The following is a 16,105-nucleotide window of genomic DNA, read 5'->3' on the forward strand; positions in this document are numbered from 1 at the left end:
CTCAACAAGCTATGGGACCACCGGGTTTCCAAAAAGCTATGAAAGCTTCTCTAAAATGTTTAATTTATAACATTTAATGGAAAACTTTGTAATGATGTAAACTCGTCAAAACAATGATTTTAGAAAACATAACCTCCACACCAATTAGGTGCTTAGGAAGTTGACCACCAAAATTGAAGAAAAAAAATGTACCTATAATAAAATGTTGGAGACTTAGATCTCCTAAGTTGCACATCAACAAGCTTCAAGTTCCTTCCCTCTAGGATTATTTCTGGGGCAACTCGAGCAAAATCCTAAAAGGCGTCTGAATGTTGTGATAACCTGAAGCGATAAGCAAGTGGTTAGTTATAATAAGAGAGAGAAAGAGGTTGAGGAGAGTGAATCAACATCGTCTGAAAAGGAGGTTGCTAAAGAGGTCGAGAAGGAAGCATTATATGTTGCTTCTTCTCCGTACAAACCACCCATCCCATTCCCACAAGTGCTTGTAAAGGCTAAAATGGAGGGCCAGTTAAAAAAGTTTATGGAACAACTTAAAAAGATCAACATCAATGTGCCTTTTACCGAGGCATTAACCCAAATTCCCTCTTATGCCAAATTCCTAAAAGAAATTATTTCTAACAAAAGGATATTAGAGGATCATGAGATCATGGTTATGGTTGTTAATAATAGTGTGGTGATTGGTGATTCCTAAGCTTAAAGATCCGAGGAGTTTTTTTATCCCTTGTCAGATAGGCACCATGATTTTGAGAGAGCACTTTGTGACTTAGAGGTCAGAGTTAGCCTATTGCCCTTGTCAGTGTGCAAAAGGTTAGACATGGGTGAGATGAAATCAGCAAATGTTTCTCTGCAACTGGCATATATATCGGTCAAATATCCAGTGGGTTTTGTAAGAACAAAAATTGTTCTACAACAGATTCCATGATTTTGATGATAACAAAGGATGAAACCAAAAATGGCACCCTAACGAAAAGTTTCTAAGTGTGCAGGGTTCTAAGGAAAGAAGGAAGAGATCTGATGACGTCATCAGATACAGAATCATATCAGATACAAATTATCAGAAGATCAGAAGCATCTGAAGTAGAAACACGTTCAAGAAAGTCTAACTCTGAGCAAAACAGCAAAATATCAGAAGCATCTGAACAAGAAGTACGCTCTAGAAGTTTTGACTCTGAACAACGGTATATCAAACTCCAGAAGCTCTCAGCGCTATCTGAAGAAACCATCAGAACTCAAAAGAGATCAACATCAGAAATTCCGAATCAGGATAGCAAGATTCCAAGATTCCCAGAAACACGAAGACTCTGATCATGGATTTCCTAATACAGAAAGAGTAACGTTAACTTCAAATAAAGACTTGGCAATGGATTTCCTAATACAGAAAGAGACGTTAAACTCCAAATTCAAATGAAAAGGAACTATATTTGGAAAGAAGTTATTCGAGGAGAGAAAGTTGTTTTGGCAAGAAGCTATATAAGTTATGGCATTAATTCAAATTATCATCCATCAATTTCAACGACTCTTTCACTCCTATATAAAGGACTACAATCAACTTTGAGATACACAAGAATATACTGAAACATCAACGCACATAAAAAACGTTTTACTCTCTCAATCTTTCACGAAGCTTTTGTTTAGAACGTGAAACACCTTTTGTTCTTACTGTTGTAATATTTGCTTATCTTAGAAGCACTATAGATTACATAAGTCTTTTATCTATTGTTTTATTTCCTCAAGTGACTCTGCGCAGTCTGTAAACTTGAGAGGACTAAGAGATCTTTCTCTTAGACGTTGTTGTAATCAATCTTTCAAGATTAGTGGATTAAGTCCTTGTTGAAGGCGAAATCACCTTGGCCGGGTGGATTGGAGTAGCTTTGTGTTATAAGCGAACCAGTATAAATTCCTTCTGTGGTTTTTATTTTGAAAAAGCGCTTATTTTTCCAAACAATTCAAACCCCCCTTTCTTGTTTTTCTCACCTTCAATTGGTATCAGAGCTCCGGCTCTGTTATTGATTTTCTAATCAAACACTTAACAGTGTAGAGAGATCCAGAACGAGAAAAACTATGGCCCACACAAATGAAAGAGACAGTTACAATGCTAAGCCTCCTGTTTTTGATGGAGAGAAATTCGACTACTGGAAAGATAGAATCGAAAGTTTCTTTCTGGGTTATGATGCTGACCTCTGGGACATTGTCACAGATGGATACACACCTCCAGTCTCAGAAAATGGAGTTGAAGTTCCCAGAAGTAAGATGTCAGAAGATCAGAAGTGTGTCTTCAAAAATCACCACAAGGCCAGAACCATACTTCTCAATGCTATATCTTACAACGAATATGAAAAGATCACCAACAGAGAAACAGCCAAAGACATACTTGACTCTCTGAAGATGACTCATGAAGGAAACTCCCAAGTCAAAGAGACAAAGGCTCTGGCGCTTATCCAGAAATATGAAGCCTTCAAAATGGAAGATGACGAAGCCATGGAGGCAATGTTCTCTAGATTCCAAACTCTTATTGCAGGTCTCAAGGTTCTAGACAAAGGATACACAACTGCAGACCACGTCAAAAAGATAGTCAGAAGTCTGCCAAAGAAACGGAGACCCATGGTTACTGCTCTGAAGCTGTCAAAGGATATGAACAATATCAGCCTTGAAGAACTTGTCAGTTCCCTCAGAAGCCATGAGATAGAACTAGAGGAAGATGAGCCTCAGAAAAAGAACAAGTCCGTAGCATTAAAGTCCAGATCTGAAAGACGCAAATCTGATAGAACCAAAGCTCTCCAGGCAGAAACTGAAGATACTGATGACTCTGAACCAGAAGATTCTGATGATGAAGAAGAATTGTCCCTCCTGACCAGAAGAGTTAAACAACTCTGGAAAAAGAGGAACAACAACTTCAGAAGACCAAGACCCAGAGGGGATCGATCAGAATCAACCTCAAAAGGTAAAACTAATAAAGATATTACTTGTTATAAATGTAAAGAAACAGGTCACTACAGGAATGAATGCCCCAAGCTAAAGAAAGACAATTCTAGAAAAGAAAGCTTCAAGAAAAATACCTTCAGGACAAAGAAAGGATTAATGGCTACCTGGGATGATAGTGAATCTGGGTCATCAGAATCTGACTCTGATGAACAGGCCAACGTGGCACTTATGGCTACCACATCCAGGAACAGCTCAGATGAAGAATCTGAAGAGGTATTTTCTGAACTTTCTCGATCTGATCTAGAATCATGCTTGTCAGAAACTCTTAGCTCATATCAGAAATTAAAACAAAAGTTTAAAAACATTAAAGGCTGTCTTAAAGCAAAATTCGAAGAATGTGGCGAACTTGAGATGACAATTCTAGCACGAGAAGATACAATCAGATCTTTAACATTAGAAAGAGATGGAGCAAAAAGAAAAAGCTTAGAATTAGAAGAAGCGTTGTCTCAAGCACCACAAACTTCAAATAAAATGATTTATGAATACGAAGAAGCCTTTCAAGAATTTCTGAAAAATGGGATAGGTAGGAGTATTATGGCATCCATGATTTATGGAGTCAGTCAGAACAATAAAAAGGGAATTGGGTATGATCCTAAGGAAGATAAAACTTCTACTAGTGACCAACTTAAATCTCCATTTTCATATCACTATACACACACACAAGAACAAAAATTTGAAAATGCTAGAAAACCCAAAGTTATAAGAAACTCTGGGAAAACTAATCAGAAAGGACCCAAGAGATTCTGGGTACCGAAAGATAAGATTGTTTATGTTGCAGATATCCTATGCAGCAAAGTTCAGACACCAGTCATGGTACCTGGACTCTGGATGCTCGCGACACATGACGGGAAGAAAGTCTATGTTCCAAAGTCTGGAACTTAAAGACGCTGGATTCGTAGGCTTCGGAGGAGATCAGAAAGGAAGGATCAGAGGCTCCGGAACTATTGGTAATGGTACTCTTCCCTCTATATTTGATGTCCTTTACGTAGAAGGATTAATGCATAACTTGTTATCCATAAGTCAATTAAGTGATAACGGTTATGATGTAATCTTTAACCAAAAAATATGTAAAGCCATAAATCAGAACGATGGCTCTGTCCTATTCACAGGCAAGAGGAAAAACAACATTTATAAAATTAATATTTCTGATTTAAAAGAACAAAATGTTAAATGTCTGATGTCGGTTCACGAAGAGCAATGGGTGGCATAGACGCTTGGGCCACATTAGCATGAGGAAACTTTCTCAGCTAAATAAACTCGAGTTAGTCAGAGGCCTACCTAAACTGAAGTTTTCTTCAGATGCTCTGTGTGAAGCATGTCAGAAAGGAAAATTTTCAAAAACATCCTTTAAAAAGAAAAATGTTGTTTCTACCTCTAAGCCTCTGGAACTTCTTCACATTGACTTATTTGGTCCTGTGAAAACAGCATCAGTTAATGGAAAGAAGTATGGACTAGTCATTGTTGATGATTATAGTCGCTGGACATGGGTGAAATTCCTAAAACACAAGAGTGAGTCTCACTCTGTATTCACCAGTTTCTGCTCCAAAGTGCAAAAAGAATTTGACTCTAAGATTATCAGTCAGAAGTGATCATGGTGGGGAATTCAAAAATAAATCCTTTGAGGAATTATTTGACTCTAATGGAATATCCCATGACTTCTCCTGCCCTAGAACTCCACAACAAAATGGAGTTGTAGAGAGGAAGAATAGGACACTCCAAGAGATGGCCAGAACTATGATCAACGAAACTAATGTGGTTAAGCACTTTTGGGCAGAAGCTATAAATACAGCGTGTTACATTCAAAATAGAATTTCCATAAGACCTATTCTGGATAAGACTCCCTATGAACTGTGTAAAGGAAGAAAACCAAACATTTCATATTTTCATTCATTTGGATGTTCTTGCTTTATTTTAAACACTAAAGAACTTCTGAACAAGTTTGATTCCAAAGCACAGAAAGGTATTATGTTAGGATACTCAGAACGCTCTAAAGGGTACAGAGTATACAACACAGAAACCAAAATTGTGGAGGAATCAATTCATGTCAGATTTGATGATAAGCTTGACCCTGAAAAGTCAAAGCTAGTTGAAAATTTTGCAGATTTAGAAATCACTCTTGCAGGATCTGATAAAGCTCCAGAAGCAACTGCCACTCAGAACTCTGAGAAAACTAACTTCCCAGTTATCCCAAAGAAAGCCAAAAGTCGTATCTGTAAGAACAAAAATTGTTCTACATCAGATTCCTTGATTTTGATGATAACAAAGGATAAAACCAAAAATGGCACCCTAACGAAAAGTTTCTAAGTGTGCAGGATTCTAAAGAAAGAAGGAAGAAATCTGATGACGTCATCAGATACAATACCAGATCAGAAGCATATTATCAAATGATCAGAAGCTCTGAAGTGGAAACAAGTTCAAGAAAGTCTAACTCTGAGCAAAACATCAAGTATCAGAAACATCTGAACAAGAAGTAAGTTCTAGAAGTTCTGACTCTGAACAACACTTCAAGAAGTTATCAGCGCCTTCTGAAGAATCTATCTGAACTCAAAGAGATCAACATCAAAAGCAAGATTCCAAGGTTCTCCAAAAACACAAATACTCTGATTATGGATTTGCTAATCATGAAAGAGTAACGTTAAAGACAAGTAAAGATTCTCAAATAGATTTCCTAATAGAGAAAGAGACGTTAATCTCCAATTTCAATAAAGAAAATACTACTTGTGGTAAGTAGTCTCTTCAAGAAGAAAAAGTCTTCCTGCTGAAGCTATTTAAGTGATGGCGTAAATTCACTTAATTACTCATCAGTTTCAACTACTACCCCATTGATCTATATAAAGGACTACAAATCAACATTCAGTAGCAAGTCAACAAGCCAATAAGCCAAAACTATACTGAAACATCAATGCTCAAGAAAAACATTTTTGTTCTCTAAGATCTTCACGAAGCTTTTGCTTATTACGTGAAAAACTCTTGTTCTTAATTTTGTAATACTTGCTTTCTTAGAAGCACTCTAGATTACATAAATCTTTCATCTATTGTTTGTTGATTTCCTCAAGTGACTCTGTGTAGTCTGTATACTTGAGAGGGCTAAGAGATTTTTATCTTAGACGTTGTTTGTAATCTTTCAAGATTAGTGGATTAAGTCCTTGTTGAAGGCGAAATCACCTCGGCCGGGTGGACTGGAGTAGCTTTGTGTTATAAGCGAACCAGTATAAAATCCTTGTGTGATTTTCTTTTAGAAAACCGCTTATTTTTCCAAACAATTCAAACCCCCCCTTTCTTGTTTTTTCTCACCTTCAATTGGTATCAGAGCTCCGACTCTGTTATTGATTTTCTAATCAAACACTTAACCGTGTAGAGAGATCCAGTACGAGAAAAACAATGGCCCACTCAAATGAAAGAGATTCTTACAATGCCAAGCCTCCTGTTTTTGATGGAGAGAAATTTGATTACTGGAAAGATAGAATCGAAAGGTTCTTTCTGGGTTATGATGCTGACCTCTGGGATATTGTCACAGATGGATACACACCTCCAGTCTTAAATGGAGTTGAAGTTCCCAGAAGTAAGATGTCAGAAGATCAGAAACGTGTCTTCAAAAATCACCACAAGGCTAGAACAATAATTCTAAATGCTATATCATACAACGAATATGAAAAGATCACCAACAGAGAGACAGCCAAAGATATACTTGACTCTCTGAAGATGACTCATGAAGGAAACTCCCAAGTCAAAGAGACGAAGGCTCTGGCGCTTATCCAGAAATATGAAGCCTTCAAAATGGAAGATGACGAAGCTATAGAGGCTATGTTTTCCAGATTCCAAACTCTTATTGCAGGTCTCAAGGTGCTAGACAAAGGATACACAACTGCAGATCATGTAAAGAAGATAGTCAGAAGTCTGCCAAAGAAATGGAGACCTATGGTTACTGCTCTGAAGCTGTCGAAGGATCTGAACAATATCAGCCTTGAAGAACTTGTTAGTTCTCTCAGAAGCCATGAGATAGAACTAGAGGAAGATGAGCCTCAGAAAAGAAACAAGTCCGTAGCATTAAAGTCCAGATCTGAAAGACGCAAACCTGACAGAACCAAAGCTCTCCAGGCAGAAACTGAAGATACTGACGACTCTGAACCAGAAGATTTTGATGATGAAGAAGAATTGTCCCTCCTGACCAGAAGAGTTAAGCAACTCTGAAAAAAGAGGAACAACAACTTCAGAAGACCAAGACCCAGAGGGGATCGATCAGAATCAACTTCAAAAGGTAAATCTAACAAAGATATTACCTGTTATGAATGTAAAGAAACAGGTCATTACAGGAATGAATGTCCCAAGTTAAAGAAAGACAATCCTAGAAAAGAAAGCTTCAAGAAAAATACCTTCAGGACAAAGAAAGGACTGATGGCTACCTGGGATGATAGTGAATCTGAATCATCAGAATCTGACTCTGATGAAAAGGCCAATGTGGCACTTATGGCTACCACATCCAGGAATAGCTCAGACGAAGAATCTGAAGAGGTATTTTCTGAACTTTCTCGATCTGATCTAGAATCATGCTTGTCAGAAACTCTTAGCTCTTATCAGAAATTAAAACAAAAGTTTAAAAACATTAAAGGCTGTCTTAAAGCAAAATTTGAAGAATGTAGTGAACTTGAGATAACAATTCTAGCACAAGAAGACACTATCAGATCTTTAACGTTAGAAAGAGATAAAGTAAAAAGGAAAAGTTTAGAATTAGAAGAAGCGTTATCTCAAACACCACAAACTTCAAATAAAATAATTCATGAATATGAAGAAGCCTTTCAAGAATTTCTGAAAAATGGGATAAGTAGGAGTATTATGGCATCCATGATTTATGGAGTCAGTCAGAACAATAAAAAGGGAATTGGGTATGATCCTAAGGAAGATAAAACTTCTACCAGTAACCAACTTAAATCTCCTTTTTCATATCACTATACACACACACAAGAACAAAAATTTAGAAATGCTAGAAAACCCAAAGTTATGAGAAACTCTGGGAAAACTAATCTGAAAGGACCCAAGAGATTCTGGGTACCAAAAGATAAGATTGTCTATGTTGCAGATATCCTATGCAGCAAAGTTCAGACACCAGTCATGGTACCTGGACTCTGGATGCTCGCGACACATGACGGGAAGAAAGTCTATGTTCCAAAGTCTGGAACTTAAAGACGCTGGATTTGTAGGCTTCGGAGGAGATCAGAAAGGAAGGATCAGAGGCTCCGGAACTATTGGTAATGGTACTCTTCCCTCTATATCTGATGTCCTTTATGTAGAAGGATTAATGCATAACTTGTTATCCATAAGTCAATTAAGTGATAACGGTTATGATGTAATCTTTAATCAAAAAACATGTAAAGCCATTAATCAGGACGATGGCTCTGTCCTTTTCACAGGCAAGAGGAAAAACAACATTTATAAAATAAATCTTTCTGATTTAAAAGATCAAAATGTTAAATGTCTAATGTCAGTTCACGAAGAGCAATGGGTATGGCATAGACGCTTGGGCCACATTAGCATGAGGAAACTTTCTCAGCTAACTAAACTTGAGTTAGTCAAAGGCCTACCTAAACTGAAGTTTTCTTCAGATGCTCTGTGTGAAGCTTGTCAGAAAGGAAAATTTTCAAAAACATCTTTTAAAAGGAAAAATGTTGTTTCTACCTCTAAGCCTCTGGAACTTCTTCACATTGACTTATTTGGTCCTGTGAAAACAGCATCAATCAATGGAAAGAAGTATGGACTAGTAATTGTTGATGATTACAGCCGCTGGACATGGGTGAAATTCCTAAAGCACAAGAGTGAGTCTCACTCTGTATTCACCAGTTTCTGTTCCAAAGTGCAAAAAGAATTTGACTCTAAAATTGTTAGAGTCAGAAGTGATCATGGTGGAGAATTTGAAAACAAAGATTTTGAGGAATTATTTGACTCTAATGGAATATCCCATGATTTCTCCTGCCCTAGAACTCCACAACAAAATGGAGTTGTAGAGAGGAAGAATAGGACACTCCAAGAGATGGCCAGAACCATGATCAATGAAACTAATGTAGCAAAGCACTTTTGGGCAGAAGCTGTAAATACAGCGTGTTACATTCAGAATAGAATCTCTATAAGACCTATTCTGGAAAAGACTCCCTATGAACTGTGTAAAGGAAGAAAACCCAACATCTCATATTTTCATCCTTTTGGATGCTCTTGCTTTATATTAAATACTAAAAAACATCTGAACAAGTTTGATTCCAAGGCACAGAAAGGTATTTTGTTAGGATACTCAGAACGCTCTAAAGGCTACAGAGTATACAACACAGAAACCAAAATTGTGGAAGAATCAATTCATGTTAGATTTGATGATAAGCTTGACCCTGAAAAGTCAAAGCTAGTTGAAAATTTTGCAGATTTAGAGATCACTCTGGTAGAATCTGATAAGACTCCAGAAGCAACTGTCACTCAGAACTCTGAAGAAATTAAATCTCCAGAAATCCCAAGGAAAGTTAAAAGTCGCATTAACGTATCTGAAGATTTGATTTTGGGAAACAAAGACGAACCTGTCAGAACCAGATCTACCTTCAGGACTTCTGAAGATACTCCTCTGGGACTGGTGTCTCTGATTGAGCCTACGTCTTGTGATGAAGCTCTTCAAGATAACGACTGGGTGGCAGCTATGCAAGAAGAATTAGATCAATTCTCAAAGAATGATGTCTGGGATCTCGTTCCTAAACCCAGAGGCACTCACGTCATTGGAACCAGATGGGTTTTCAGAAACAAGCTGAACGAGAAAGGAGAAGTTGTCAGAAACAAGGCTCGACTGGTAGCTCAAGGTTACAGTCAACAAGAAGGTATTGACTATAATGAAACCTTTGCTCCAGTCGCGAGGTTAGAATCTATTCGTCTTCTTGTATCTTTTGCTATTAATCACTCTATCAAATTATATCAAATGGATGTCAAGAGTGCATTCCTTAATGGTTATATTTCAGAAGAAGTGTATGTCAATCAACCTCCAGGTTTTGAAAATTCAAACTTTCCAGAACATGTCTTTAAACTTAAAAAATCTTTATATGGACTTAAACAAGCTCCCAGAGCTTGGTATGAACGTTTAAGCAATTTTCTTCTGGAACAAAATTTTATCAGAGGGAAAGTTGATTCTACACTCTTCTGTAAAAACCTTAATAATGATCTCATGATATGCCAGATTTACGTTGATGACATTATTTTTGGTTCTGCTAATATCTCTGTTTGCCAAGAATTTTCTAAGTTAATGCAGGCAGAATTTGAAATGAGTTTAATGCAAGAACTAAAGTTCTTTCTGGGAATTCAAATTAATCAAACTCCAGAAGTCACGTACATTCATCAAAGCAAGTACATTAAAGACGTTCTGAAGAAGTTTGACATGACTGAATGCAACTCTGCAAAAACTCCCATGCACCCAACTTGCATTCTTGAAAAGGAAGAGGTAAGCAACAGGGTTTGTCAGAAGCTCTATCGAGGTATGATAGGCTCTCTTCTCTATCTGACTGCTACTCGTCCTGATATTCTCTTTAGTGTCTGTCTTTGTGCCAAATTCCAATCAGATCCTAGAGAATCTCATTTAACAGCAGTTAAGAGAATTCTTAAGTATCTGAAAGGAACTCCTAACCTGGGCCTGATGTATGAGAAAACATCAGAGTATAGACTCTCGGGTTACTGTGATGCAGACTATGCAGGAGATAGAATAGAACGAAAAAGTACTTCTGGAAATTGCCAGCTTCTGGGAAACAATCTAATCTCCTGGGCTAGCAAAAGACAGTCAACTATCGCTCTATCAACTGCAGAAGCAGAATATATCTCAGCATCACTGTGCACAACTCAGATGCTCTGGATGAAGCATCAGTTAGAAGATCTGCAAATCTTTGAGAGTAACATTCCTATCTTTTGTGATAATACTGCTGCTATTTGTTTAAGTAAGAATCCCATTCTACATTCCAGAGCCAAACACATAGAAATAAAACATCATTTTATCAGAGACTATGTTCAGAAAGGGATAGTAACATTGAAGTTCATTGATACAGAACATCAATGGGCAGATATCTTTACTAAGCCTCTGGCTGAAGATAGATTTCTTTTCATCTTAGAAAATCTGAACATTAAAAATTGCCCTGAGTAAAGTATGGCTCTGAAAATGAAAAATGAGACTCTGATAAAAACAAATACACTTCTGCCTCTGACTCTGATACTTCTACCAGTTAAGAAGATATCTGAGTTAGAAATCTCCAGGAACCAATCCCTTAGTATTCCTGAAGATCAGATACATCAACACGTGGAGCTCTGAGCGTTTAACCTTAGAACTTCTAGACAGCTGTCAAAAGAAATTCAAAAGGCAGACGTTTGAGTTCTCCTCGAGCAGTGTGCGTACTGTTGGGATTAGACATTCATTAATTAGCTGTAATCATTTTTCCCCCCAAGCGTGCTTACTTGAGCGTTGTGCTAACGCAATTTAATGTGTCGTTTTGCATGTGTTTTACTTGGAGTATATAAACACTTTTCTCACATTTCACACACTTATCACTCTCACTCACTCTAAAACCCTAAACCTCTCTGAAGCATTCTCTGCAAAACCCTCATTTTCTTCAATCTTCATCTTCCTTCACCATGGACGCTCAACAACAACAAGTCTTTAACTTCTCTCAAGAAATGGAATCAAACTCTACTGCTCAAACCTCAAGCATTCCCACTCCAACTGTTACAGGAGTCACCATCACCCCTGTTTACAAAGAACCCCATGTTCTTGACCGTGAACGTCATGTTAACCTTTCAACCCCTTTTGAAGGTTTGGATGTGTTATGTGAAACACTGGTGGACTTTGACAACTTGAGAAGAAATGGCGTTGATCTTACTGGAGAACTTCGTCAACAAGGGTGGGAAAATTATTTCCAAAGGCTTTATGGTCCTGTTTACCCTCTTCTCATCAAGGAGTTCTGGAGATTTGCAGATGCAGATGACCACTTCATCGTCTCATATGTTCTGGGAGTAAAGATTGTTATCACTGAAGGATCTATTGCCTCCTTGCTGAACATGGAAAGAGCTGGAGGAAAAAGGATTTACAACATCCCTCCTAGGTCAAAGCGCATTACTGAAGTAATTAATCCAACAATCTTCAAACCCAACGTTGAAGGAAATCCTTCAAAGAACAAAGAGCTGCATCAGAACCTCAGAGTGTGGCTGGAGATAATTCTGGGAACTATTCACCATCGTCCAGCCTCTAACTCCTCTGACTACATCAATGCAGATCAGAAATGCATTTTGTATTGCATTCAGAAGGGTGTGAAGATTTGCCTCCCTGCTCTCCTTTTCAAATATCTCAGAGATTCTGTCAGAGAAACCAGAAACAATATGAAGCCCAGATCCTACATCTTTCTGGGAAGATTGCTATCTGATGTCTTCGTTGAGAATGGACTGGTAGATCATCTGGAAAAGACCAAACTGATGGATGATCTGGCAATAGATGTTGGGAAGCCTCTGAATGCCAGGAATCTGAAGAGTATGGGAATAATCAAGAAGATTCAAGTCAAACCCACTCTGGACACTTCCTGGGATTGTTTGAAAGATCAGAGGAAGATGCCTCATGGCCTTGCCAGGTTCTTCAAAAATGAACCCAGAGATGCTGTTGCTATCTATCTTCAGCGTCTGCTGAATGATGGTGTTGACATCTCTGACTTCAGCCTCGATGACTGTCTGGATTCAGAAGAAGCCTTCGTCAGATACAAGAGAGGTCTCTCTGAGAAGAAGATAGCATCTCAGGCAAAGAAGGCAAGAATTGGAGAAGCTTCTGGAAGCGGATCTTCAGCTCCTCTGAATATCTCTACTGGTATGTCTGTTCCTCCCATTACCTCTGTACCTCCGATGGTTTCCTCTACTCCTCCCTCTAATCCTCTCACAACACCTCCCATCTATACAACCTCTGAAATCCCACCATCAACCATCAGAACCTCTCAGCCTTCACCAGTTTTAAATATCGCCCGTACTTTCATACCTCCCTCTAAACCTGCACAAACCCACCAAAGCACTTCCTCTTCATCATCCTCAGAACTAGAATCACCCCCATATGTTTCTATCTCTTCTGACCCAGAATACTCTGACCCTGAATCCCCAACCATAGCCACAATTTATGCTCATAAACTTGCTTCACAACAACAAACACAAACACAATCTGAAGCAATTTCACCTCCACCACAACAAACAACCACCATACCCTCTGAAACTCAACCCTCTGAAACTCAACCATCTGACCTTCCCAACTCTGATATTAACCCACCAAACACCTCTGCTGCACCTGAAACAGAACCAGAATCTGAACCTTTAGACCTAAACCCTCTCTATGCTTCACCTCAACGATCTGAACCTCAACCAGAAGCAGAATCTGAACCTCCCACCTTAAATCTCAGCCCTCCAAACTCTCCACCTCATACACCTGAACCTGAACCTGAACTTTCTACACCTACCCTTGAGGAAGCCATCGTACAGGTATCAGAAGCTTCAGTTCAGAAGGTCAAGTCTCTGATCACTAACTCTGAAGTCAATGATGATCCTAAATCTGTTAGGACACACTGGAACAGAGTCATTGGTTGGATGACCTCTGAGTCCTTTAGGCTGAAGAGTATCTCTGAACAAGTCAGAAATGGCTACATCAGAGATGCTGAGGCAAGACTCCAAGAGAGACTAGCCAGAGAAGCTGAGGCCAGAAGGTTAGAGGAAGAGAGACTTGCGCGAGAAGCAGAAGAAGCAAGAAGGTTGGAAGAAGAAGAAAAAGCTCGTCAAGCTGAAATTCTAAGGGAAAAGGAAGCTGAAGCTAAGGCTCTGGCGGATGCAGAAGCCCAAGCTGCTGCAGAAGCTGAAGCTTAGCAGGCTCTGACTCAGGGGGAGTCCTCTTCTGCCATTCCTATGATTCTTCAGACTCTGAAGGATCTTAAAGAAGATCAGAATGTCCTCCGTGCCAGAATGGACAAGCAAGATACTGTTAACGACAACATCCAGAACATGCTTGCTATGTTGCTTCAGAGAATGCCTCCGCCTCCGAACCCTTAGGCACTTAGGATTTATTTTGCTTGCCTATTGTTTTTGCTTTTGCTTTCTCTGACTCTGATGTCTTCTTGTACTTTTTGCTTTCGTGCGTCTATTTTAATACAATGTTTTTCTCTTCAATTTTTTTTTTACTATGTCTTTTTGATTCTGACAAAAAGGGGGAGAAGTCATTAATAGCTCTGATGAAAATATTGTCTAAAACCTTAAGCATTCTGCAACATATTCTCTTAAAATAAATTTATCTAACAATAAACTTAAGAAATTGCAGAAAGTTTCAGAAACCTCATTGCTTAGAAGCTCTGGTAAGAACTTCTGAACTCCCTAGCACTATCTCAGGGGGAGCTCTTATCTATCTGATCTGATATTATTTTTGTTTCATCTGCTAATTAAAGTTTGTTTTGTCATCATCAAAAAGGGGGAGATTGTAAGAACAAAAATTGTTCTACATCAGATTCCTTGATTTTGATGATAACAAAGGATAAAACCAAAAATGGCACCCTAACGAAAAGTTTCTAAGTGTGCAGGATTCTAAAGAAAGAAGGAAGAAATCTGATGACGTCATCAGATACAATACCAGATCAGAAGCATATTATCAAATGATCAGAAGCTCTGAAGTGGAAACAAGTTCAAGAAAGTCTAACTCTAAGCAAAACAGCAAGTATCAGAAACATCTGAACAAGAAGTAAGTTCTAGAAGTTCTGACTCTGAACAACACTTCAAGAAGTTATCAGCGCCTTCTGAAGAATCTATCTGAACTCAAAGAGATCAACATCAAAAGCAAGATTCCAAGGTTCTCCAAAAACACAAATACTCTGATTATGGATTTGCTAATCATGAAAGAGTAACGTTAAAGACAAGTAAAGATTCTCAAATAGATTTCCTAATAGAGAAAGAGACGTTAATCTCCAATTTCAATAAAGAAAATACTACTTGTGGTAAGTAGTCTCTTCAAGAAGAAAAAGTCTTCCTGCTGAAGCTATTTAAGTGATGGCGTAAATTCACTTAATTACTCATCAGTTTCAACTACTACCCCATTGATCTATATAAAGGACTACAAATCAACATTCAGTAGCAAGTCAACAAGCCAATAAGCCAAAACTATACTGAAACATCAATGCTCAAGAAAAACATTTTTGTTCTCTAAGATCTTCACGAAGCTTTTGCTTATTACGTGAAAAACTCTTGTTCTTAATTTTGTAATACTTGCTTTCTTAGAAGCACTCTAGATTACATAAATCTTTCATCTATTGTTTGTTGATTTCCTCAAGTGACTCTGTGTAGTCTGTATACTTGAGAGGGCTAAGAGATTTTTATCTTAGACGTTGTTTGTAATCTTTCAAGATTAGTGGATTAAGTCCTTGTTGAAGGCGAAATCACCTCGGCCGGGTGGACTGGAGTAGCTTTGTGTTATAAGCGAACCAGTATAAAATCCTTGTGTGATTTTCTTTTAGAAAACCGCTTATTTTTCCAAACAATTCAAACCCCCCCTTTCTTGTTTTTTCTCACCTTCAGTATCAACGTATCTGAAGAATTGATTATGGGTAACAAGGACGAACCTGTCAGAACCAGATCTACCTTCAGGACCTCTGAAGATACTCCTCTGGGACTAGTATCTCTAATCGAACCTACGTCCTGTGATGAAGCACTTCAAGATAACGACTGGGTTTCTGCCATGCAAGAAGAACTAGATCAATTCACAAAGAATGATGTCTGGGATCTTGTTCCTAAGCCCAGAGGCACTCACGTTATTGGAACCAGATGGCTATTCAGAAACAAGCTGAATGAGAAAGGAGAAGTCGTCAGAAACAAACCTCGACTGGTAGCTCAGGGTTACAATCAACAAGAAGGTATTGACTATAATGAAACCTTTGCTCCAGTCGCAAGGTTAGAATCTATTCGTCTTCTTGTATCCTTTGCCATAAATCATTCTATTAAATTATATCAAATGGATGTCAAGAGCGCATTTCTTAATGGTTATATATCAGAAGAAGTGTATGTCAACCAACCTCCAGGTTTTGAAAATCCAAATTTTCCAGAACATGTTTTCAAACTTAAAAAA

Source organism: Lathyrus oleraceus, chromosome 6 (assembly GCF_024323335.1).
Source record: "Lathyrus oleraceus cultivar Zhongwan6 chromosome 6, CAAS_Psat_ZW6_1.0, whole genome shotgun sequence".
NCBI classification, from domain to species: domain Eukaryota; kingdom Viridiplantae; phylum Streptophyta; class Magnoliopsida; order Fabales; family Fabaceae; genus Lathyrus; species Lathyrus oleraceus.